The sequence below is a fragment of the Loxodonta africana genome, chromosome 17 (genome assembly GCF_030014295.1).
Source record: "Loxodonta africana isolate mLoxAfr1 chromosome 17, mLoxAfr1.hap2, whole genome shotgun sequence".
Lineage (NCBI taxonomy): Eukaryota > Metazoa > Chordata > Mammalia > Proboscidea > Elephantidae > Loxodonta > Loxodonta africana.
Window position 1 is genome coordinate 26,130 of NC_087358.1, and position 23,944 is coordinate 50,073.

Below are 23,944 nucleotides of genomic sequence, written 5' to 3' on the forward strand. Positions count from 1 at the left end.
TGAGACCTAATTACTGGAATGCAGAGTACTGACTGCCCTGACAACACAAATAGCAGTATTAAATAGGCTATTCAGAGGTCACAGGGCATTCTTTCAATGAATTCAATTAATTAGGCTATTAAGGTCACAGGGCAAACCACGGCCCCCCAAACTGGAGGGACCACAGGCAAACACAGACAATCAGTCCAGAGCAGAAGACCAGGAGCAGAGTGCCTATGTGAGGTGCTCTGTGGTCTCAAGAGCCTAATTAACTGAATTCATTGGAAAGAGTGATCTAAGACTTGAAAGATGTGAAGGAATCGCCCAAGGAATAGCTGAGAAGAGACTGCTCCAGGAGGAGGAAACACCAGCGCAGGCCAGCAGGTGGGAGTGTGCCTGGTATGTTTTAGGGAGACCCCAGGCCCCAACATGACCAGAGCAGAGTGAGACGCTGGAGAGTAACGGTAGAGAAATTTGAAGAGGGGCCTGGAGCGAGTGGGCAAATCACATTCTGGGGATTGTGCTGGCTTCTGTAAAGACTCCAGCTTCTAATTTTCTTCAGCTTCAACTTGAACTTGCATATGAGCAATTGATGGTCTGTTCCACACTCAGCCCCTTGTCCTGACTGATGATATTGAGCTTTTCCATCATCTCTTTCCACACATGTAGTCAATTTGATTCCTGTGTATTCCCTCTGGTGAAGTCCACGTGTACAGTTGTCATTTATGTTAGTGAAAAAAAGTACTTGTGATAAAGAAGTCATTGGTCTTGCAGAATTCTATCATGCACTCTCTGGCATAGAAATCTTGGTGATTTCTACCACCAAGCTCATATTTTCCAACTATTGTTGAATAGTAGTATCATTATAGGAATATATAACAGGAACATATAACAGAAAAAAAAAATAAACAGCTCCAGAAAAGGCCCATCAATCTCTATGAAAGTTGATTCATGACACAGCAAGCACTGCAGGGCAGTGACAGAAAGCACTCACACTTTAATATGTGAGACAGAACGAACTAACCGGACTCCCTGGGTTACGGAAATGATTAAGTGCTCAGATACTAAGCAAAAGGTTGGAGGTTAAAGGCAAGCTACAGGCACCTCGGAAGAAAGGTCTGGTGATCTAATTCCAAAAAATCAGCCACTGAAAATTCTATGGAGTGCAGTTCTACTCTGAAACACATGGGGTTACCGTAAGCCAGAATCAAGTAGAAGGCAAAAAGTTTTGTTTTGTTTTGTTTTCAAATCAAATAATTATCTAATTGGAATAGTCTACTCCTATGTACTCCATGTATAAAAACCAATTCCAGGTAGATCAGCTTCAATTATGAGAATGTAAAACTATAATACTTGCAGAAGTTATAAACAAATGACCTTATGACATCTGAATTGAGAAAAAAAATCTTAGATAAGAAGATTAAGACATAAGAGAAAAGGCTGACAAATTTAATTATATTAAAATTCACAATTCATCAAAGGGCAGCAAAAACGGGTGAGAAGATAGGTTACACACTAGCAGGAAAACTGCCAAGGTTTATAAAGAAGCCCTAAAAAGTCATGTTGTTGTTAGGTGCCGTCAAGTTGGTTCCGACTCATAGCAACCCCACGCACAACAGAATGAAACACTGCCCAGTCCTGCACCATCGTTAAAATCCTTGTTATGCTTAAGCCCATTGTTGAAGTCACTGTGTCAATCCACCTCTTTTCCGCTGACTCTGTACTTTACCAAGTATGGTGTCCTTCTTCAGGAATAGAACCCTCCAGACAACAAGTCCAAAGTATGTAAGACACAGTCTCCCCATCCTTGCTTCTACGGAACATTCTGGTTGTACTTCTTCCAAGACAGATTTGTTCGTTCTTTTGGCAGTCCATGGTATATTCAATACTCTCTGCTAACACCACAATTCAAAGGCATCAATTCTTCTTCAGTCTTCCTTATTCATTGTCCAGCTTTCACATCCGTATGATGCAACTGAAAATACCACGGCTTGGGTCAGGCACACCTTAGTCTTCAAGGTGACATCTTTGCTTTTCGACAAGAGGTCCTTTGCAGCAGATGTGCCCAACGCAATGCTCCTTTTGATTTCTTGACTGCTGCTTCCATGGGTGTTGATTGCGGATCCAAGGAAGATGAAATCCTTGACAACTTCAATCTTTTCTCCATTTATCATTATGTTGCTTATTGGTTCAGTTGTGAGGATTTTTGTTTATGTTGAGGTTTTTTTTTTTTTTTTTTTACAATCCATACTGAAGGCTGTGGTCTTTGATCTTCATCAATAAGTGCTTCAAATCCTCTTCACTTTCACCAAGCAAGATTGTGTCCTCTGCATAATGCAGGTTGTTAATGAGTCTTCCTCCAATTCTGATCCCCTTTTCATCTTCATACAGTCCAGCTTCTCAGATTATTTGCTCAGGGATATAAATTAACAGTGGGAAAATATACAAAGCCTTTTCAGCACTGGAGTAGAGTAAGGGACTGGAACAACAAAATCAAAAGAAGGTATCGCTGATTACAAGAGCAAAAATTACTTCGTTAGATAAGCAGATGGAATAAAAATATATATGCATTATTTTGTGGGAGGGAAAATTTGTATTGGCTCTTTTAGTAAATTTGAACTAGGCTATAATCTTATACTCGGCGATTTCCCCTCACTAGAGAATGATTTTCCAAGAGCACTTGGAGTTTGGAAAGTGAATGAAGAGGGTAAGAGCTGCAATACTCACAAAAGCAAAAGTCACATTTGAACTAACCAAACCCTACAATCTCTACAATGGGTAGGTAAATTCTGGCCCATTCATACAATGATAGCATGCGTACATAGCAACAGGAGTAGACTAGAGCTACAGACATCAATACATATGAAACTCAAAAGTGTTCTGAGGAAAACAAGCCAAAGAAAAATCCAGAAACAGTTATAATTAAATTTACAGAAAGCTCAAAAGAGGCAAAACTAAACAATATAGAGATTATAGATTAAGACTTGGGTGTCACATTTACAGATACTTCTTAGATGTAACCAAACACTTCGTGAAATTGGTTTTCTGGGTTTGAAGGATTAGGACCACAGTATTGTGGGACATCTCGGTCAACTGGCATAATATATATAGTTCATAAAGTTCATGCTCTACATCCTAGTTTGGTGAGTAGCGTCTGGGGTCTTAAAAGATTGTAAGAGGACATCTAATATACAACTATTGGTCCGTATTGTCTGCAGCAAAAGAGGAAGAAGAAATCAAAGACTCAAAGGAACTTGTCTACAGGGCTAATAACGGTATACACAAACCACAGCCTCATCTACCCTGAGATCAGAAGCTGCAGATGAGATGTTTCCTGGCTACCACTACCAATCATTCAGAGCAGGGCCCTAACAGATGGACCCTGATAGAATGGGAGAAAAATGAGGAACAGAACCTCAAACTCCTAATTAAAGAAAAACAAACAAAAACAGACTTACTGGACCAGTTGAGACTGGAGGACTCCCCAGGACTGGTGCCCTGAGATACTCTATAAACCTTGAACTGAAACCAGCCTGAGGATAACTTTTAGCTAAATAACCGATTGGCTCACAAAATAAAGAATGTCACCTGTGAGTACTGTGCTACATTAAAAAATCAACTATATGAGACCAAATGGTCAACGATTAGTTTAAAACAAAGATAAGGACGTAAGGGGGTAGGGAAATTAGATTAATGAAACGACAACAACCAACACTGAAATACTGAGAATGTTCACGAAATGTGAAGAATGGAACCAATGTCACCAAATAATTTGTGTAGAAATTGCCAAATGGGAGCCTAAACTGCTGCATAAACCTTCACTAAAAGAACAATAAAATGTTATTAAAAAAAAAAAAAAAAAAAGACTTGGGTGTCAAAGCTATAAGAGCAGCAATGATGGTAACGGTAATAAACTTCTCAAATGTAGACGGCAATAACCTCCAGGCAGCAAGGAGATGAGATCAGGGTGGGACACGCTGGGAGGCCATAAAAACCAACAAGGTGTATTTCTTATCAGGGATTTAGATTCTTGTTATTTAAACTATACATGAACAGTTTATGCACTCCTTGTTTATGATAGTGTTGATAGCAATGGCTTAAAACATGAAAGAAATGTAATTTTCATACAATAATCTTATAAATCCATGTGAAAACTTCTTCATTTTGATTTAACTTGCCTTAGCTCAAGAGGGCTAATACATCTAAACTTTTGCTACCTGGATCTTAAAAATTTATATTTATATTCACTAGAGCACCTTTGTAAGAGCTAGATAATGGACAAAACCTATGTGTCCATTTGTGGCGATATGGTCAAAACAATAAAGATCAGCCATATGCACTATTATGGGGTTTTACATAAGATTCAAGCTCACTATGTATTGGTCACCACATTCTGTCAGTTTGTTGTACTGTGGGTGCTTGCGTGTTGCTGGGACGCTGGAGCTATGCCACTGGTATTTCAAATACCAGCAGGGTCACCATGGTGGACAGGTTTCAGCCGAGCATTCAGACTAAGTGACAAGAAAGGAGGACCTGGAGCTCTACTTCTAAAAAAATTAGCCAGCGGAAACCTTATGATTAGCAGCAGAACACTGTCTGATGTAGTGCCAGAAGATGAGCCTCTCAGGTTGGAAGGTACTCAAAATAGGACTGAGGAAGAGCTGCCTCCTCAAACTAGAGTCGACCTTAATGATGCAGATAGAGTCAAGGTTTCACAACCTTATTTGCTGATGTGGCACGACTCAAAATGAGAAGAAACAGATGCAAAAATCCATTAATAATAGGAATGGGGAATGTACAACGTATGAATCTCGGAAAATTGGAAATCGTCAAAAATGAAATGGAACATAAAAACATCAATATCCTTGGGATTAGCGAACTGTATTGGCCATTCTGAATTGGACAATCATATGGTTTACTACGCCGGGAATGACAAATTGAAAGGCATGATGTTGCATTCATCATCAAAAAGAACATTTCAAGATCTATCCTGAATTACAACACTGTCAGTGACAGGATAATAATATCCATATGCCTACAAGGAAGACCAGTTAATATGACTATTATTCAAATTTATGCACCAACCACTAAGGCCAAAGATACAGACGTTGAAGATTTTTACAAACTTCTGCAGTCTGAAATCAATCAAACATGCAGTCAAGATGCATTGATAATTACCGATGATTGGAATGCAAAAGTTGGAAACAAAGAAGAAGAAACAGCAGTTGGAAAATATGGCCTTGGTGACAGAAATGATGATGGAGATTGCATGATAGAATTTTGCAAGGCCAACAACTTCTTCATTGCAAATACCTTCTTTCACCAACATAAACGGCAGCTATATACATAGACCTCGCCAGATGGAATACACAGGAGTCAAATTGACTACACCTGTGCAAAGAGATGATGGAAAAGCTCAATATCATCTTTCAGGACAAGGCCAGTGGCTGACTTTAGAATAGACCACAAATTGCTCATATGCAAGTTCAAGTTGAACTGAAGAAAATTAGAACAAGTTCATGAGTGCCAAAGTTTGACCTTGAGTATATTCCACCTGAATTTAGAGACCATCTCAAGAACAGATTTGACCCACTGAACACTAATAACCAAAGACCAGATGAGTTGTGGGATGACATCAAGGACATCATACACGAAGAAAGCAAGAGGTCATTAAAAAGACAGGAAAGAAAGAAAAGACCAAAACGGATGTCAGAAGACGCTCTGAAAATTGCTCTTGAATGTTGGGTAGCTAAAGTGAAAGGAAGAAATGATGGAAGTAAAAGAGGTGAACAGGAGATTCCAAAGGGCAGCTCGGGAAGACAAAGTAAAGTATTATGATGAAACGTGCAAAGACCTGGAGATAGAGAACCAAAAGGGAAGAACATGCTGGACATTTCTCAAGCTGAAATAACTGAAAAAATTCAAGCCTCAAGTTGCAATACTGAAGGGTTCTACAGGGAAATATTAAATGACACCAGAAGCATCAAAAGAAGATGGAAGTAATACACAGTCACTATACCAAAAAGTGTTGGTTGAAATTCAACCATTTCAGGAGGCAACATATGATCAAGAACCAATGGTACTAAAGGAGTAAGTAAGTCCAAGCTTCACTGAACGACCTGGCAAAAAACGAGGACCCAGGAATTGACGGAATACCAATTGAGACATTTCAACAAACGGATGCAATGTTGAAAGTGGTCACTTGTCTATGCCAAGAAATTTGGAATAGCGCTACCTGGCCAACCAACTGGGAAGAGATCCATATTTGTGTCCATTCCAAAGAAAGGTAATTCAATTCAATGCAGAAATTACCAAATAGCATCATTAATATCACACGCAAGTGAAATTTTGCTGAAGATCATTCAAAAGCAGTTGCAGCAGTACATCAACAGGAACTGCCAGAAATTCAACCCATATTCAGAAGATGATGTGGTACCAGGGATATCATTGCTGATGTCAGATGGATCCTGGCTAGAAGCAGAGAATACCAGAAAGATGTTTTCCTGACTGTGCAAAGGCATTCAGCTGTGTGAATCATAACAAATTATAGATAACATTGTGAAGAATGGGAATTCCAGAACTCTTAATTGTACTCAGAAGGAACCAGTACACAGACCAAGAGGTAGTCATTCAAACAGAACAAGGAGATACTGTGTGGCCTAAAATCAGAAAAGGTGTGTGGCAGGGATGTATCCTTTCACCATACTTATCTAATCTCCATGCTGAGCAAATAATCCAAGAAACTGGACTATACGAAGAAGAATGGGGCACGAGAATTGAAGGAAGGCTCATTAACAACCTACAATATGCAGATGCCACAACCTTGCTTGCTGAAAGTGAAGAGGACTTGAAGCACTTACTGATGAAGACCAAAGACTACAGTCTTCATTATGGATTACACTTCAAAATAAGAAAACAAAAATCCTCACAACTGAATAAGCAACATCACGATAAATGGAGAAAAGACTGAAAGTGTCAAGGATTTCATTTTCCTTGGATCCACAATCAACACCCATGAAAGCAGCAGTCATGAAATCAAACGATGCATTGCATTGGACAAATCTGCTGCAAAACACCTTTTTAAAGTATTAAAAAGCAAAGATGTCACTTTAAGGACTAAGGTGCACCTGACCCAAGCTATGGTGTTTTAAATTGCCTTATGCACGCAAAAGCTGGACAATGAATCAGAGAGACCGAAGAAGAGCTGATGCCTTTGAGTTACAGTGTTGGCAAGAAGTATTGGATATATCATGAACTGCCAGAAGAACGGACAAATCTGTCTTTAAAGAAATACAGACAGAATGCTTCTGAGAAGCAAGGATGGTGAGATTCATTTCACATACTTTTGTTATTAGAAGGGACCAGTCCCTGGAGGACATCATGCTTGGTAAAGCAGAGGGTCAGTGAAAAAGAAGACTCTCAACGAGATGGACTGACACAGTGGCTGCAACAATAGACTCAAGCATAACAACGAATGTGAGGATGGCACAGGACTAGACAGTGTTTTGCTCTGTTGTACACAGGGTGGCTGAGTCGGAACTGACCCGATGGCACCTAACAACAACAAAAGCATGAACTGTTATACAACTCCAGAAAATTTTGTTAATTAAAAAGCAAGTGTAAACTCCATCCTACCGTCTGTGTAACAAAGCAGGGGAAATAATGTGTTTTACTTTTGAAGTTTTACTCTTATATCAGTTAAAATAGGCATCCCTCTGTGCTTTAGAAGTTTATATCCATGAAACTGAAAAATTCTAGTAGAAACACAAACTGATGTAGAAATTTTCTTCCAATGGAAACTGAGCCCAAGAAGTGAAATACACCACTTCGTATGCTGAGCTTGTCCAGCAAAAAAGAACACTTTTATTTTAGATTTTCATTCAAGACTGTGGAGAACAGTCAAAAATTACAGAGACTTAATACCATGCATAGCGAGAGACAGGTGGGAAGACAAAGACTTAAAGACTGGGGAAACATGCTTCTCACATACCTGAAAGCCTCAAGGAAAAACCATCCCTCCAAAAAGGGTGGATCTGGAGACCTCATACATGATCCAGCTGGACTCACCGTTCCCTGCCTCATTTCACTGATGAATTCATGAGAGGACCAAGCCCCACACACGGCCCCATGTTAGAACAGTCAGGGCCTCCTGCTACTATTTCCCCCTGTTTTCTACCCCATCCCACAGTGTGAGAGGTGGAGCTGCAGTTTCAGAACTGCACAGAAAAGGTTCCAGTGCCTAAGGGAAGCCAAGAAAACTGTTTGCAGGGATGGGACAAGGATGGCTCTGGAGGATCTGGGACTTGCCTCCTCAGCCAGAGCTGCTCTGTCTTTAGACTCTGGTTAGGAGTTTCTGTCATTCAACCCAGAGAACCAAGCCCCAGGACAGGGATGTTAATGCCCCATGATGCCAGCCCGGAGAGTCACGTAAGGAAGGTGACCCCAGGTATCCATGGCTTGAAAAACCACATACGTGTAGAGGAAGGGCCCAGTGACAGTGGAGCAGGGCCTCAGGGTGCCCGGCCCAGTGACAGTGGAGCAAGGCCTCAGGATACCCCTTAGGACTCAGTCCCTTGGCCTCCTCTGCAACCTTTTTACCTCACTGAGGAACCTCAGGGCCTGGAGCACATAGCCTCCCAAAAATTCACATCTAGTCTCACCCTTTTAGTTAATAATACCTCAGTTCTCTGTAGTACGCACCATTTCCTGGCTCCAGCTTCTGGAAGTCTAAGTGAATGTGCTCTCTAAGCCCAAGAAGCTGCCTCAGGAAGAGGGATGGCAGTGGAAGCAGAGCCACTAGGCAGTTTGGAGGCAGATGAATGATGTTTGGTCCACACAGCCAGTCAGAGCAGTTGAAATCCTTACTCGTGATTCCATGGATGTGCAAGGTGGTCGCCCTCGGTCTCCTGCTGCCTAGGCTGGACTATCTCTCCCTGAGCCACACCTGGAACCTGAAATGCAAGGACACAGTGTTGAGCAAGGAGTGATGGGTTCCTGGCCTTCAGCTCTTTTCTGAGCTCAAGGCCATGCTCCACCCTGAGGACATCTGCATTTAGAGCAGATCCTGCTCCAGCCTTCCAGAGCACACACGTGCATTCTTCATGCAGCTCCACAGGCCTCTTCCTCTGGCAACAAAGTCACAGAGGGAGGGACTTCCTCATCCCAGAACATTAGAGACATCCAGCCCTGCCCAGACTGAAAAACGTGACCCTGGCTTCCTCCAGAGTGTCAGGGCTCTGAGGCTTAGGTTGAGGGTTCACCTATGAGGTTAAGTGTTCACCTTTGCAGAACCATCCACGTACTTTTATTTGGTATCAACATGGGTGAATTTTCAGGGAGAATATATTTTTCAAGTTCAAGTCTATGAACTCTCACACGTCACTGATTTTTAATTATGTGCAGTTGATAATAGTTTCTGTTGTACCTTGTTTTTTTAAAAAACTTTCATTTAATTTACAGTATGGTAATATGTGATCAGTATTTCTCCTGTTGATTTTGCAACTAACATTTCTTTCTTCCCCTTGAGTTTTTTTTGTTTTCCTTCATTTTCTGGCCATGACACCACCAGCCCCCAAGCTTTCCAGAAATCTGGGAGAATTCCTGAACACATTCTCTTTCAACCTTATAATAATCGATCAACCAATAAATCGGAAAATCATTAAGTTTTCTGTAAAGAGCAGCCTCCCATGTCTGTTCCCGCTTCTTTCCTCCCCACCACCCCACCCAGCGGACTCCTACTTTTTTACTTCTTGGGGTCAATGTAAATGTTTTCTCTCTCTCATGACTGTATACCAGGAGCTCTTCTCTCCTCCTCACCACCCCACCCAGCCAACTTCTACTCTTTTACTTCTTGGTGTCAGTGTAGATGTTCCCTCTCTCATGATCTGTATACCAAGGACTCTTCAAAAGCACTGTCCTTCCTTTTATTAATTTCTCTAACAGCATTCTCTAGTTTTAACTCACATCCTATTTCTGTAACAGTTATTTTCAGCATAAACTGGGAGCTCATGAGATGGAGACTCTCAAGTCCCACCAAGATAAAAATCTGCATTTTCGTAAGACCCTGGGGTATCCACACCCAAGCACTTGCTACTCTAGAGCCTGTAAATGAAGGAAGGAACAGTCCATCACGGATGTCTTGTCCCAGCTCCCCCACCAGCCTGTCTATACCCCCCACTCCTCAGCTGGCTTCAGTGGTCCAGCCAGGCCTGGCTCGCCCCTCCCAGCCTCCAGCTTTTGCTGAGCTTATCACTGAAAGTAGATGCCACCTCAGTGCTCCCCCCGCACCCAAGGCTGGAGCACACTGGCTGGCATCTGCGGAGAAAGGCCTGGGGAGAGGGGCACGTGCACACTCACAGCCCTCTCTGAAGTAGAGTGCAGGTTACCAGTGAAACTCAGCATAGAGGTGGTGACGCAGACATCAGGAGACAGAGAGCGAAAATCCCTGGAAGTGCCTTGGCCAGGAGAGAGCCATCCCATGAGTGGGACACAGGTCCTGAGGGCTGCCTCCTTCCTGCCCTTCTCGGCTTGTGAGTCTGAGGGTGTGTGCTGTCTCTGCCTTCCTGAAAAGAGTGGGAGCTGCCCCCCCAGAGCCTAGGGACAACTCCGGCTAGGTGGAAAGGGGGTGCCAAAGGCCAAGATGAGGGTAGAGGCTACGAGGTGCCTGGGAAGGATCCAGGAAAGCGGGATCAGCCACTCCCCAACCTCGGCTGGTGCCTAGGATTGAAGCCTCCAAAGATAGGCTGACAGGCGGCAGATAGTACATGCTTGGGGAAGGTGGGCAACTGACCTGGGCTCCGGGGTGTCCCTGTCGTGGCCTCTTAGGGGGAGGGGAAGAGACCAGTGTCCAGCTCTCACACCCACACTGTAGACTGTAGATCATGCCCCACCAGGAACCTGGGGAGACAGGACAGACAAAAGGAACGTAGTAGGGGAAGGCTGGGCTGGAGGACAGGAGGTGGGCATCGGGCAGGAAGGGCTTGCTGGAGCACACTGCCCTTTTCCCACCCTCAGGGAGCTGCTGAAGGCTGGGAGGCCTGAGGTAGCAATGACAGGATGGGGGCGGTTGAGGGCCCATCGCAAACTAATCTGCAAAGGCCAGGCTACTAGAGAAGTGCACCATCTGTTTTAGACCCCTTCCCTCGTATCACCATCATGTGTGTTCACCTTGTGAAGCTCACCACTCCCCACCCCCAAGGCCAGGCTACCAGAGAAATGCACATCCTGTTTTAGACCCCCTCCCTCACGCATCACCATCATGTGTGTTCACCTTGTGAAGCTCGCTGTTCCTCCATCCCCACAGCCAGGCTACTAGAGAAGTGCACCATCTGTTTTAGACCCCTTCCCTTGCATCACCATCATCCGTGTTCACCTTGTGAAGCTCACTGTTCCTCCATCCCCACAGCCAGGCTACTAGAGAAGTGCACCATCTGTTTTAGACCCCTTCCCTTGCATCACCATCATGTGTGTTCACCTTGTGAAACTCACTGTTCCTCCATCCGCACAGCCAGGCTATTAGAGAAGTGCACCATCTGTTTTAGACCCCTTCCCTTGCATCACCATCATGTGTGTTCACCTTGTGAAGCTCACCACTCCCCACCCCCAAGGCCAGGCTACCAGAGAAATGCACATCCTGTTTTAGACCCCTTCCCTTGCATCACCATCATCCGTGTTCACCTTGTGAAGCTCGCTGTTCCTCCATCCCCACAGCCAGGCTACTAGAGAAGTGCACCATCTGTTTTAGACCCCTTCCCTTGCATCACCATCATCCGTGTTCACCTTGTGAAGCTCACTGTTCCTCCATCCCCACAGCCAGGCTACTAGAGAAGTGCACCATCTGTTTTAGACCCCTTCCCTTGCATCACCATCATGTGTGTTCACCTTGTGAAACTCACTGTTCCTCCATCCGCACAGCCAGGCTATTAGAGAAGTGCACCATCTGTTTTAGACCCCTTCCCTTGCATCACCATCATCCGTGCTCACCTTGTGAAGCTCACCGCTCCCCACCCCCAAGGCCAGGCTACCAGAGAGGCGCACGACCTGTTTTAGACCCCTTCCCTTGCATCACCATCATGTGTGTTCATTTTGTGAAGCTCACCACTCCCCCAGCCCCAAGGCCAGACTTCAGTCCCAGGGCCCCAAGGCAGGCAGGGTGCAGAGGGAGCTCCACCTCCAGATCCCACCTTGGCTGGCCCTCTTTGTCTGAAGCTTGGTTCATTTCTAAGTCCTTCCGGAAAAGTGTTGTCTTAAGGAAAATTCCAGAGACACGAAAAGCTGGCGGTAGCTGTGGACGCCACCTCTCATTACCCAACACATGTACAAAAAAGCAAGTGTATCAATGGCATTTACAGAAACGATTCCCAGGGGTATCAAATGGCAAACCCCTTAAGTGACATCTGCTGGAACTTCAGCCCAGCTTTTAAAGAGAAGGAACGACTTTCTCCTGTTTGTAAACTTGGAACAAACGTGGGGACGTCAACAGCACCAAAGGATCCCGACGCCTCATGAACTTCTATTGCTCTCTTGCAGGGGACGTGGAGGAAATTCTGCAAGGTCTGCCCAGCATCCCATGTGGCAGGCCCTCTCCCAAGTTCGCGCTCTAGTCTGAGGGCAGTGGCTCAGTGTAGGGGTGAGAGACTCTCTGTCTGGCAGGGGGATGGAACACAGGGCAGGACTCTAGTCTGAGGGGGACAGCCCCCCAGTATCCAAGATCCAAACTGAGGGAGGGGAGGTTTGGAGCTTGGTGGGTTCCAGGCTGCTCAGAAGGCCTGAAACTGATGGAATCAAGGTTAGGCTCCCTAGGGTACTTCCAGCGAAACTATAAAACTTTCTAAAGCTGAAGATTCGGCATCTGGAGGCTAGAGAAGCCAGGCAGTAGAAATAAATACGTTTTTTCCTTGTTGTTGTTTTAAGTTCATGTTCATGGGCTCAAACATAGCAATGATTGTGAGAGAACACTTATTACTTACTCTTTTTATAAGGGTAGCAATACGCTGATACCAAAGTCCTACAAAGATACTGCAAGAAAAGACCAATACCCCTTACGAATCTAGATGCAGAAATCCTCAACAAAATACTAGTAAATGCAGTCCAATCGCATATACAACATGATGAAGTGGGATTTCTCCCAGGAATGGTTCAACATAAGAAAATTAAACAATGTAATATACCACATTAATGAAAGAGGGAAAAAGAATCACATTATTATCTCAATCAACACAGAAAAGGCATTTGGCAAAATCCAAGACCGTTTCATGATAAAAACACTCAACAAACTAGACCCAGAAGGGAAATTCCTCAATATGCTAAAAGGCATTTATGAAAACCCACAGCTAACATCACACTCAGTGGAGAAAGGCTGGGATCACCCCCCCCCAGGAACAGGACAGGCTAGTAGGTCCACTTTCAACACTGCTATTCAATACTGTACTGGACGTTCTAGCCAGAACAATTAGGTAAGAAAAATAAATAAAAGCTATCCAAAGAGGAAAGGAAGAAATACAATTATCTCTATTCACGGATGATAAGGTCTTATATAGAGGAGAGTCCAAAGAATCCACAAATACTAGAACTAACAAATGAATTCAGCAAAGTTGCAGGATACAGTTCAACATACAAAAATCAGCTGCAGTTCTGTAAACCAGCAATGAACAACTTAAAAAGGAAATTAAGAAAACTCTTCCATTTACAATAGTATCTAAAAGAAAAAAGCATCTAGAAATAAATTTAACCAGAAAGGTGAAAGACTTGTACATGGAAAACTATAGAACATTACAGAAAAGAATTAAGAAGACCGAAATAAATAGAAGCTGCCTCAGAAGAAAGCCCTAGAGATCTACTTCCAAAAGGTCTCAGCTATTGAAAGCCCTACAGAGTGCAGTTCTACTCTGACACACATGAGGTGATCATGCATCAGGTTTTAGACCTGTCTTTAGTTTAAATAAATGGAAAGATATCCTGTGTTCATGGATTGGAAGACTTATTATTGTTAAGATGTCAATGCTACCCAAAGTGATCTATTGATTCACTGCAATCCCAATCAAAATTCTGACACTTATTTTTGGAAAAATGGAAAAGTAAATGCTGAAATTCTTACGGAATTGCAAGAAGACACAAATCAATCCAAAGCAATCTTACAAAGCAGTACACAGTACAACAACTCACATACCCCTACTAAAAAATGTACTATAAAACCGCATTGATCCAAATAGTCTGGTCCTGGTATAAGGACAGACATATAGACCAATGAAATAGAACTGAGAGTCCAGAATAGACTCACACATTTATGGTCAACTGATCTTCCACAAAGGTGAAAAATCCATTCAGTGTTAAAAGGAACAACAACAACAAAAAAACAATCTCTTCAACAAATGGAACTGAGAATACTGGGTCTCCACATGCATAAGAATGAAGTTGGACCCATACATCCCACCATATATGAAAATTAACTCAGGATGGATTAATGATCATATATAAACTACAACTACAAAACTTTTAGGGTAAAAATGTATAGGTAGTGCTTCAGAACCTAGTTATTGACAGTAGATTCTTAGATGTAACATCAAAATCATGAACAACAAAAGACAAAACAGATAAATTGGAATTCATCAAAATTAAAAACTTTCATGCATCAAAAACTTTTTATCTAAAAAGTGAAGATAAAACCTACAGATCAGAGAAAAGATGTAGGAACCATATACCGGATAATGGTTTAATATCCAAAATACATAAATAATGGCTACAACTCAAGAACAAAAAGATAAATAACCCAATAAAAAGTGAGCAAAGAACCTGAAGAGACATTTCTCCTGAGATAAACAAATGGCCAATAAGCACATGAGACGACGTTCAATGTCACTAGCGATCACGGAAATGCAAATCAAAATAAAACAGATACCACTTTACACTCACCATGATGGCTATTATTAACGGCAGTAATTTACAATGGTACTGGCTTGATGGAAAACATTTCGGTGATTCCTCAAAAAGTTAGGTGGCATTGGTGGTTCAGTGGCAGAATTTTCACCTTCCATATGAGAGACTTGGCTTTGATTCTCAGCCAACGTACCTCACATGCAGCAACATGTATGTCACTGGAGGGTTGCGTGACACTGGTAATCTATTTCTGAAAATCAGCCAGTGAATCACGACGGTCTGTTTCATTCCATAGTGCATGGGGTAACCAACCACAAGTCAGGGCCAACTCAAAAGCAACTAACAACCACAACGTAACATACAAAGGGAAACACATGATGTCTATTTGGGTATTAGACTGCATTAAAGAATTAATGTTAAATTTTTATGTTAAGAGTGATAATTATGCATATTTATATATTTTTATATAAACAGAGTGAATAGTGGTCAACAGTACCACAAATCACTGAGAGTAACAGTAATACAGACCTCAGGTGTGAGTCTTGAGGTTAAACACCAGGATATTACTGTCTCAGCCAAAAGGTAAAAGCCACAGGGGTTGAGGAAATGGACACATGAAGGGTAGAAGACCAATTCGGAATTTAGTCAGAAAGGGAAGATGGTTGTATCTGTCTCTCAGCAGCCGCAAAGGAAGGCTTTCACGACGCTTTTCTAAGGCACAAAATTACAATCGATGTTCAGAATCTCTCAACACAAAACAACAATTTCATTGGTCAGGTAGGAATGTTTTTGTTTGTGAGTGACAAAACACCTGGAAAGCTGAAACAAGGAAGAATCTTATCAGTTTATCTTCTTGTACAACAAGTCCAGAGGTTGCTGTGCAGGACATGACAGGTGCTCTGGGAAGTAATCAGCGACCCTGGCTCCTTTCAGCCTATTCTACCTCCATTACCACACACCCACATTCTCATCATGGCAAGTTGGCTGCTGCACAAGAAAGAGTAAGATTGAAGGATGAGAGGAAAAGTCTGTTTTTTCCTTCTTAGGCTTTGCATTGTTTACACAGGAATGCCTGAGACCCAGGGACTTATTCTATGATATGGGCAAGTTCTATGTCAAACAGCCATACCTAGTGGGTGTTTCATTGACTATACAAAGGCATTTAACTGTGTGAATCATAACATATTATGGAAACATTGCAAAGAATCGGAATTCCAGAACAATTAATTGTGCTCCTGAGGAACCTGTACTTAGACTAAGAGGCAGTCATTTGAACAGGACAAAGCAATAATGGGTGGTTTAAAGTCTGCAAAATGTGCGGCAGGGTTGTATTCTTTCACCACACTTATTTAATCTGTATGCTGAGCAAATAATTCGACAAGCTGGGCTATATGAAGAACGCAGCATCAGGATTGGAGGAGACGTGTTAAAAACCTGTGATATGAAGATGACGCACCCTTGCTTGCTGAAAGTGAAGAGGATTTGATGCACTTACTGACGAAGATCAAAGACCACAGCCTTTAGTATAGATTACACCTCAACATAAAGAGCAAATATCTTCACAACTAGACCAATAAGCAACATTGTGATAAACAGAGAAAAGACTGAAGTTGTCAAGGATTTCATTTTACTTGGGAACCGCAATCAACACCCACGGAAGCAGCAGCCAAGAAATCAAACGATATATGACATTGTGAAAATCTGCTGCATTTTCACACTTTAAAGTGTTAAAAAGCAAAGATGTCACTTTGAGGACTAAGGTGAGCCTGACTCAAGCCATGTAATTTTCAATAGCCTGACCCAAGCCATAGTGTTTTCAATCACTTCATATGCATGTGAAAGCTGAAAAAATGAATGAGGAAGGTGGAAGAAGAATTGATGCCTTTGAATTATTGTGTTGATGAAGAAAATTAAATACATCCTGGACTGCCAGAAGAATAAAGCCATCTTCGAAGAAGTACAGCCAGAATGCTAATCAGAAGTAAGGAAGGCGAGACTTCTCACATACTTTGAACGTGTTATCAGGAAGGACCAGTCCCTGGAGAAGGACGTCATGCTTCGTAAATTAGAGGGTCAGCGAAAAAGAGGAAGACTCTCAACGAGTTGGACTGACAGAGTGGCTGCAACAGTGGGCTCAAACATAACAACTGTTGAGGATGGGACAGCACCAAGCAGTGTTTGGTTCTGTTGGTACATAGAGTCGCTATGAGTCAGAGCTGACTCAAGGGCACATAACATTTCAAACAGCCACCCTTATTATAACGGAAAATTGGGACATTAATTGCTCAGTGATAAAATTCTTGCCTCCAACTCAGGAAACCTGGCTTCAGTTTTAGGCCAATGCACCTTATGTGCAGCTACCACCCATCTGTCAGTGTGGACCTGTTGCTATGACAATGCTGAACAGGTTTGGGCAGAGCTTCCAGACTAAGACAAACTAGGCATAAAGGCCTGGTGATCTACTTTCAAATTTAAAAAACGGTCGAGGGACTTAAATAGACATTTATCCAAAGAAGATAACCAAATACCCAATAAGCACATGAAAAGATTCTCAATGGTATCTAATCACCAGGGAAATGCAAATCAAAACCACATGAGACACCACTTCACACCCACTAGGATAGCTATTACCAGCAAAATGGAAAAGAAAAGTGTTGGTGAGTAACCCACTGATTCCAACCTCATGGCAACCCTATAGGACAGAGTAGAACTGCCCCACAGGGTTTCCAAGACTGTAAATCTTTAAGGAAGCCACATCTTTCTCCCACAGAGCAGCTGGTGGGTTTGAATTGCCAACCTATGGGTTAGCAGCAGAGCACTTTAACCCTTGTGTCATCAGGGTCCTTCTGTTAGTTAGCATATATATACGTTTATTGGTGAGTATGTAGAGGAACTGGAACCCTCATGCAGTGTGGATGAGAATGTAAAATAGTATAACAGCTGTGGAAAACAGTTTGGCAATTCTTCAAAAAGCTAAACATTGAAATTACCATATGACCGAACATTGGCAGTTTGAACCCACCTAAAAGACTTGCAGAAATTATCGAACAATATCATTAATGCCACATGCAAGTAAAATCTTCTTGAAGATAATTCAAAAGCCGTGGCAGGAGTACATCGACAGGGAAGTGCCAGAAACTCATGCCGGATTCAGAAGAGGGTATAGAACAAGCAATATCACTGCTAATGTCAGATGGATCTTGACTGAAAGCAAAGAATACCAGAAAAATGTTTACCTGTGGAGGTGCAGCCAAGATGGCCAAACAGAAAGATGCTTCCGGTGAGCCCTCTTTACAACAAAGACCCGAAAAAACAAGTGAAACGAGTATATTTATGACAAGCTGGGAGCCCTGAGCATCAAAGGCAAGCTTAGACAACGAACTGAGGGGCAGGGGGGAGGAAGAGACCGTTCAGAAGTGGAGAGGAGCTACTGGACCTGAATCGTGGGGAGTCCTCAGGCACCATTCCCAGAGCAGCGGCAGTGGTGGCAGAGGGCTGGTGCTAGCGTTCAGCCAGTTTCCTCAGGGAGAAGCAGCCAGCCACACAGCCTACTCACACTTCCGGAACCCAAGAAGAATGGAGCTCTCGGTAAAAACTTAGTACTTGTGTATATTTTACCGCGTGCCCCCACCCCAAGCTGGCTTCAGCGGCTGAATCCTTTGGCCTGAGTTAGGCCCTGTTGAGCACCTAGAGCCATCCTCTGGGCCATGGGGAAGGGAAAAACTTGCAACTGGGGGGAAAAGATAATTTGCTAGCTCCATTAACCAGGGGAGCTCAGGACAGAGGTGGCTCCTGTCCAGGCATAAACCGTCCATGGACCTTGAGCACCTTTCCCTTCTGCATGGACCTGTGTGGGCCTATTTCGGGAGAATAGGCCCTTGCTGGCAAACTCCAACCATTTCAGCTGTGTGGTGGAGAGGTGGGCGCTTGACGTTTGACATTGCTTTGCCTATTAAACAAGGTCCTCACCTACCCACATCAGGGACCTAAGGACTGGTAGCTCCACTCAGGTCACCCAGCCACCCGTGATAGGGGTCCAAAGATAACTGGTGCCTCCAGTCCTTACAACCAACAACTTTGGGTGCCCATGGTCCCTCTGCAGTACCCATACACCAGCATGCTCTAGGGAACAGGGACGCATTTTCCTAGAGACATTCGGGGGTTGGTACTCAGCCCCCTGCCTTGTTCAGAGCGTGAACCCCTGCTGCAATTGGATACCAGTATATATGCCAATCACCCCTGCCCCTCTAAGACTGTAGGACAGAGCCTGTACCACACACTTGATGATCAGCTACCTAGAAACCTGAGCTGAATTCATACAAGAAAACTGAATGGACTCCTAGACTGACATACCTGATAACAGCTCTAGCCAGCTGGGGACAGGGCACCAGAGCTCCAAAGGTGAAAATACTCAAGCTAGCTCACTCAAGCAACCCATAGGGGCATATCAAAACAAAACAAGGAAGCTACGACACAATAAGCAAGCGTAAACTAATACAATAACTTATAGATGGCTTGGAGACAACAGTCAATATCAAGTCCCATAGAGAAACAGACTGCGATAACCTCAACGGGCTCTCAAAACAAAGAATCCAAAGATCTTCTAGATGAAAGTGCATTCCTGGAATTACCAGATGCAGAATACAAAAGTTTAATATACAGAACCCTTCAAGACATCAGGAAGGAAATGAGGCAATACGCAGAACAAGCCAAGGAACACACAGATAAAACAATTGAAGAAATTAGAAAGATTATTCAGGAACATAATGAAAAGTTTAATAAGCTGGAAAAATCCACAGACAGCAATCAGAAATTCAGAAGATTAACAATAAAATTACAGAGTTAGATAACTCAATACAAAGTCAGAGGAGCAGAATCGAGCAAGCACAAGCTAGAATTTCTGAACTCGAAGATAAATCACTTGGCACTAATATATTTGAAGAAAAATCAGATAAAAGAATTAAAAAAAATGAAGAAACCTTAAGAATCATGTGGGACTCTATCAAGAGAAAAAACCTGCGAGTGACTGGAATAGCAGAACAGGGAGGGATAACAGAAAATACAGAGAGAATTGTTGAAGATTTGTTGGCTGAAAACTTCCCTGACATTGTGAAAGATGAGAAGATATCTATCCAAGATGTTCATCGAACTCCACATAAGGTAGATCTTAAAAGAAAGTCACCAAGACATATTATAATCAAACTTGCCAAAACCAAAGATAAAGAGAGAATTATAAGAGCAGTGAGGGACAAACGAAAAGTCACCTACAAAGGAGAGCCAATAAGAATAAGCTCGGTCTACTCGGCAGAAACCATGCAGGCAAGAAGGCAATGGGATGACATATTAAAAAAATTGAAGGAAAAAAATGGCCTGCCAAGAACCATATATCCAGCAAAACTGTCTCTTAAATATGAAGGTGAAACTAAGACATTTCCAGATAAACACAAGTTGAGGGAATTCGTGAAAACCAAACCAAAACTGCAAGAAATACTAAAGGGAGTTCTTTGGTTAGAAAATCAATAATATCAGGTATCAACCCAAGATTAGAACACTAGGCAGAGCAACCAGAAGTCAACCCAGACAGGGAAATCCAAAAAAACAAAGCAAGATTATTTAAAAAAAAAAAAAAAAAAGCTCAAAACAGGGTAACAGTGATGTTATTATATAAAAGAAGACGTTCAAATAATAAAGAGGGTCTAAGAAATGTAATCATACACCTTCCATATGGAGAGGAAGATATGGCAATACAAGGAAATAAAAATTAGTTTTAAATTTAGAAAAACAGGGGTAAATAATAAGGTAACCACAAAGGAGACAAACTATCCTACGCATCAAAATAAAATACAAGGGAAAAATAGAGACTCAGCAGAAACAAAATCAACAACAAATATGAGGAAAGGACGATACATAAAGAAAATATACTCAGCACATAAAATTAAGTGGGAAAAAGAAACTGTCAACAACACATAAAAAAAGACATCAAAATGATAGCATTAAATTCATACCTATCCATAATTACCCTGAATGTAAATGGACTAAATGCACCAATAAAGAGACAGAGAGTGGCAGAATGGATTAAAAATAAAAGATACGTCTATATGCTGCCTACGAGAGACACACCTTAGACTTAGAGACACAAACAAACTAAAACTCAAAGGATGGAAAAAAAATATATCAAGCAAACAACAATCAAAAAAGAGCAGGAGTTGCAAGATTAATTTCTAACAAAATAGACTTTAAAGTTAAATCCATCATAAAGGATAAGGAAGGATACTATATAACGATTAAAGGGACAATATACCAAGAAGATATAACCGTATTAAGTATTTACGCACCCAATGACAGGGCTGCAAGATACATAAAACAAACTCTATCAGCATTGAAAAGTGAGATAGACAGCTCCATGACAATAGTAGGAGACTTCAACACACCACTTTCGGTGAAGGACAGGACATCCAGAAAGAAACTCAATAAAGACACGGAAGATCTAAATGCTACAATCAACCAACTTGACCTTGTAGACATATACGGAACACTCCACCCAACAGCAGCCAAGTATACTTTCTTTTCTAGTGCACATGGAACATTCTCTAGGATAGACCACATATTAGGTCATAAAGCAAGCCTTAGCAGAATCCAAAACACTGAAATATTACAAAGCATCTTCTCTGACCATGAGGCCATAAAAGTGGAAATCAATAACAGGAAAAGCAGGGAAAAGAAATCAAACACTTGGAAACTGAACAATACCCTGCTCAAAAAAGACTGGATTATAGAAGACATTAAGGATGGAATAAAGAAATTCAGAGAATCCAACGAGAATGAAAACACTTCCCATCAGAACCTTTGGGACACAGCAAAAGTGGTGCTCAGAGGCCAATTTATATCAATAAATGCACACATCCAAAAAGAACAAAGGGCCAAAATCAAAGAATTAGCCCTACGACTTGAACAAATAGAAAGGTAACCACAGACACCAGAAGAAAACGAATAATAAAAATTAGAGCTGAACTAAATGAAATAGAAAACAGAAAAACAATTGAAAGAATTAATAAGACCAAAAGCTGGTTTTCTGAAAAAAATCAAGAAATTGATAAACCACTAGCCAAACTGAAAAAAGAAAAACAGGAGAGGAGGCAAATAACCTGAGTAAGAAATGACATGGGTGACATTACAACAGACCCAACTGAAATTAAAAGAATCAATCAGATTACAATGAAAAACTACATTCCAACAAATTTGAAAACCTAGAAGAAATGGACGAATTCCTAGGAACACACTACCTACCTAAACTAACCCAAACAGAGGTACAACAACTAAAAAGACCCCTAACAAAAGAAGAGATTGAAAAGGTAATCAAAAAACTCCCAACAAAAAAAAGCCCTCGTCCGGACAGCTTCACTGCAGAGTTCTACCAAACTTTCAGACAAGAGTTAACACCACTACTAGTAAAGGTATTTCAGAGCACAGAAAAGGACGGAATATCACTAAACTCATTCTATGAAGCCACCATATCCCTGATACCAAAACCAGGTAAAGACACCACAAGAAAAGAAAATTATAGACCTATATCCCTCATGAACGTAGATGCAAAAATCCTCAACGAAATTCTAGCCAATAGAATTCAACAACATATCAAAAAAATAACTCACCATGACCAAGTGGGATTCATACCAGGTATACAGGGATAGTTCAACATTAGAAAAACAATTAATGTGATCCACCACATAAATAAAACAAAAGAATCACATGATTTTATCAATTGATGCAGAAAAGGCATTTGACAAAGCTCCACAACCATTCATGATAAAAACTCTCAGCAAAATAGGAATAGAAGGAAAATTCCTCAACATGATAAAGAGCATTTTTGCAAAGCCAACAGCCAACATCACCCTAAATGGGGGGAGCCTGAAAGCATTCCCACTGAGATTGGGAACCAGACAAGGATGCCCTTTATCACCGCTGTTATTCAACACTGTATTGGAGGTCCTAGCCAGAGCAATTAGGCTAGATAAAGAAATAAAAAAAAAAAAAAAAAGATGGGCAAGGAAGAAGTAAAAGTATCTCTTTGCAGATGACATGATCTTATACACAGAAAACCCTAAGGAATGCTCCAGAAAACTACTGAAACTAATAGAAGAGTTCAGCAGAGTATCGGGATACAAGATAAACATACAAAAATCAGTGGGATTCCTCTACACCAACAAAAAAGAACATCGAAGAGGAAATCACCAAATCAATGCCATTTACAGTAGCCCTCAAGAAGATAAAATACTTAGGAATAAATCTCACCAGAGATGTAAAAGACTTATACAAAGAAAACTACAGTACACTTCTGCAAAAAACCAAAAGAGGCTTACATAAGTGGAAAAACATACCATGCCCTTGGATAGGAAGACTTAACATTATAAAAATGTCTATTCTACCAAAAGCGATCTATACATTTAATGCAATTCCGATCCAAATCCCAACGACATTCTTTAATGAGGTGGAGAAACAAATCACCAACTTCATATGGAAGGGAAAGAGGCCCCGGATAAATAAGGCATTATTGAAAAAGAAGAACAAAGTGTATTAGGAGCCCTAATACATGGCATAAACAGTATACAAAACATTATAACAAATGCAGAAGAAAAAATAGATAACTGGGAGCTCCTAAAAATCAAACACCTATGCTCATCCAAAGACTTCACCAAAGAGTAAAAAGACTACCTACAGACTGGGAAAAAGTTTTTAGCTATGACATTTCTGATCAGGGCCTGATCTCTAAAATCTACATGATACTGCAAAAACTCAACTAGAAAAAGACAAATAACCAATTAAAAAATGGGCAAAAGATATGAATAGACACTTCACTAAAGAAGACATTCAGACATCTAACAGATACATGAGGAAATGTTCACGATCATTAGCCATTAGAGAAATGCAGATCAAAACTACAATGAGATTTCATCTCACTCCAGCAAGGCTGGCATTAATCCAAAAAACACAAAATAATAAATGTTGGAGAGGCTGTGGAGAGATTGGAACACTTATACACGACTGGTGGGAATGTAAAATGGTACAGCCAGCCACTCTGGAAATCGATTTG

The 23,944-nt window shown here is 41.6% G+C and overlaps 1 long non-coding RNA gene across 10 annotated transcripts in view; it reads right to left on the reverse strand.

Moving 5' to 3' along the window:
* LOC100666536 (uncharacterized) overlaps positions 1–23,944 on the reverse strand; it is a 54,729-nt gene that overhangs the window by 12,589 nt on the left and 18,196 nt on the right. For 8 of the 10 annotated variants that reach the window (XR_010318158.1, XR_010318157.1, XR_010318161.1 and 5 more), the window contains exons 2-3: positions 10,769–10,875; positions 8,680–8,930 (exon numbers count right to left, since the gene is read on the reverse strand). This is a non-coding gene — a long non-coding RNA (uncharacterized LOC100666536). Of the gene's footprint in view, positions 1–8,679; positions 8,931–9,942; positions 10,083–10,768; positions 10,876–23,944 lie in introns of those variants that run through there. The other 2 variants (XR_010318165.1, XR_010318160.1) reach the window with 2 other exon arrangements.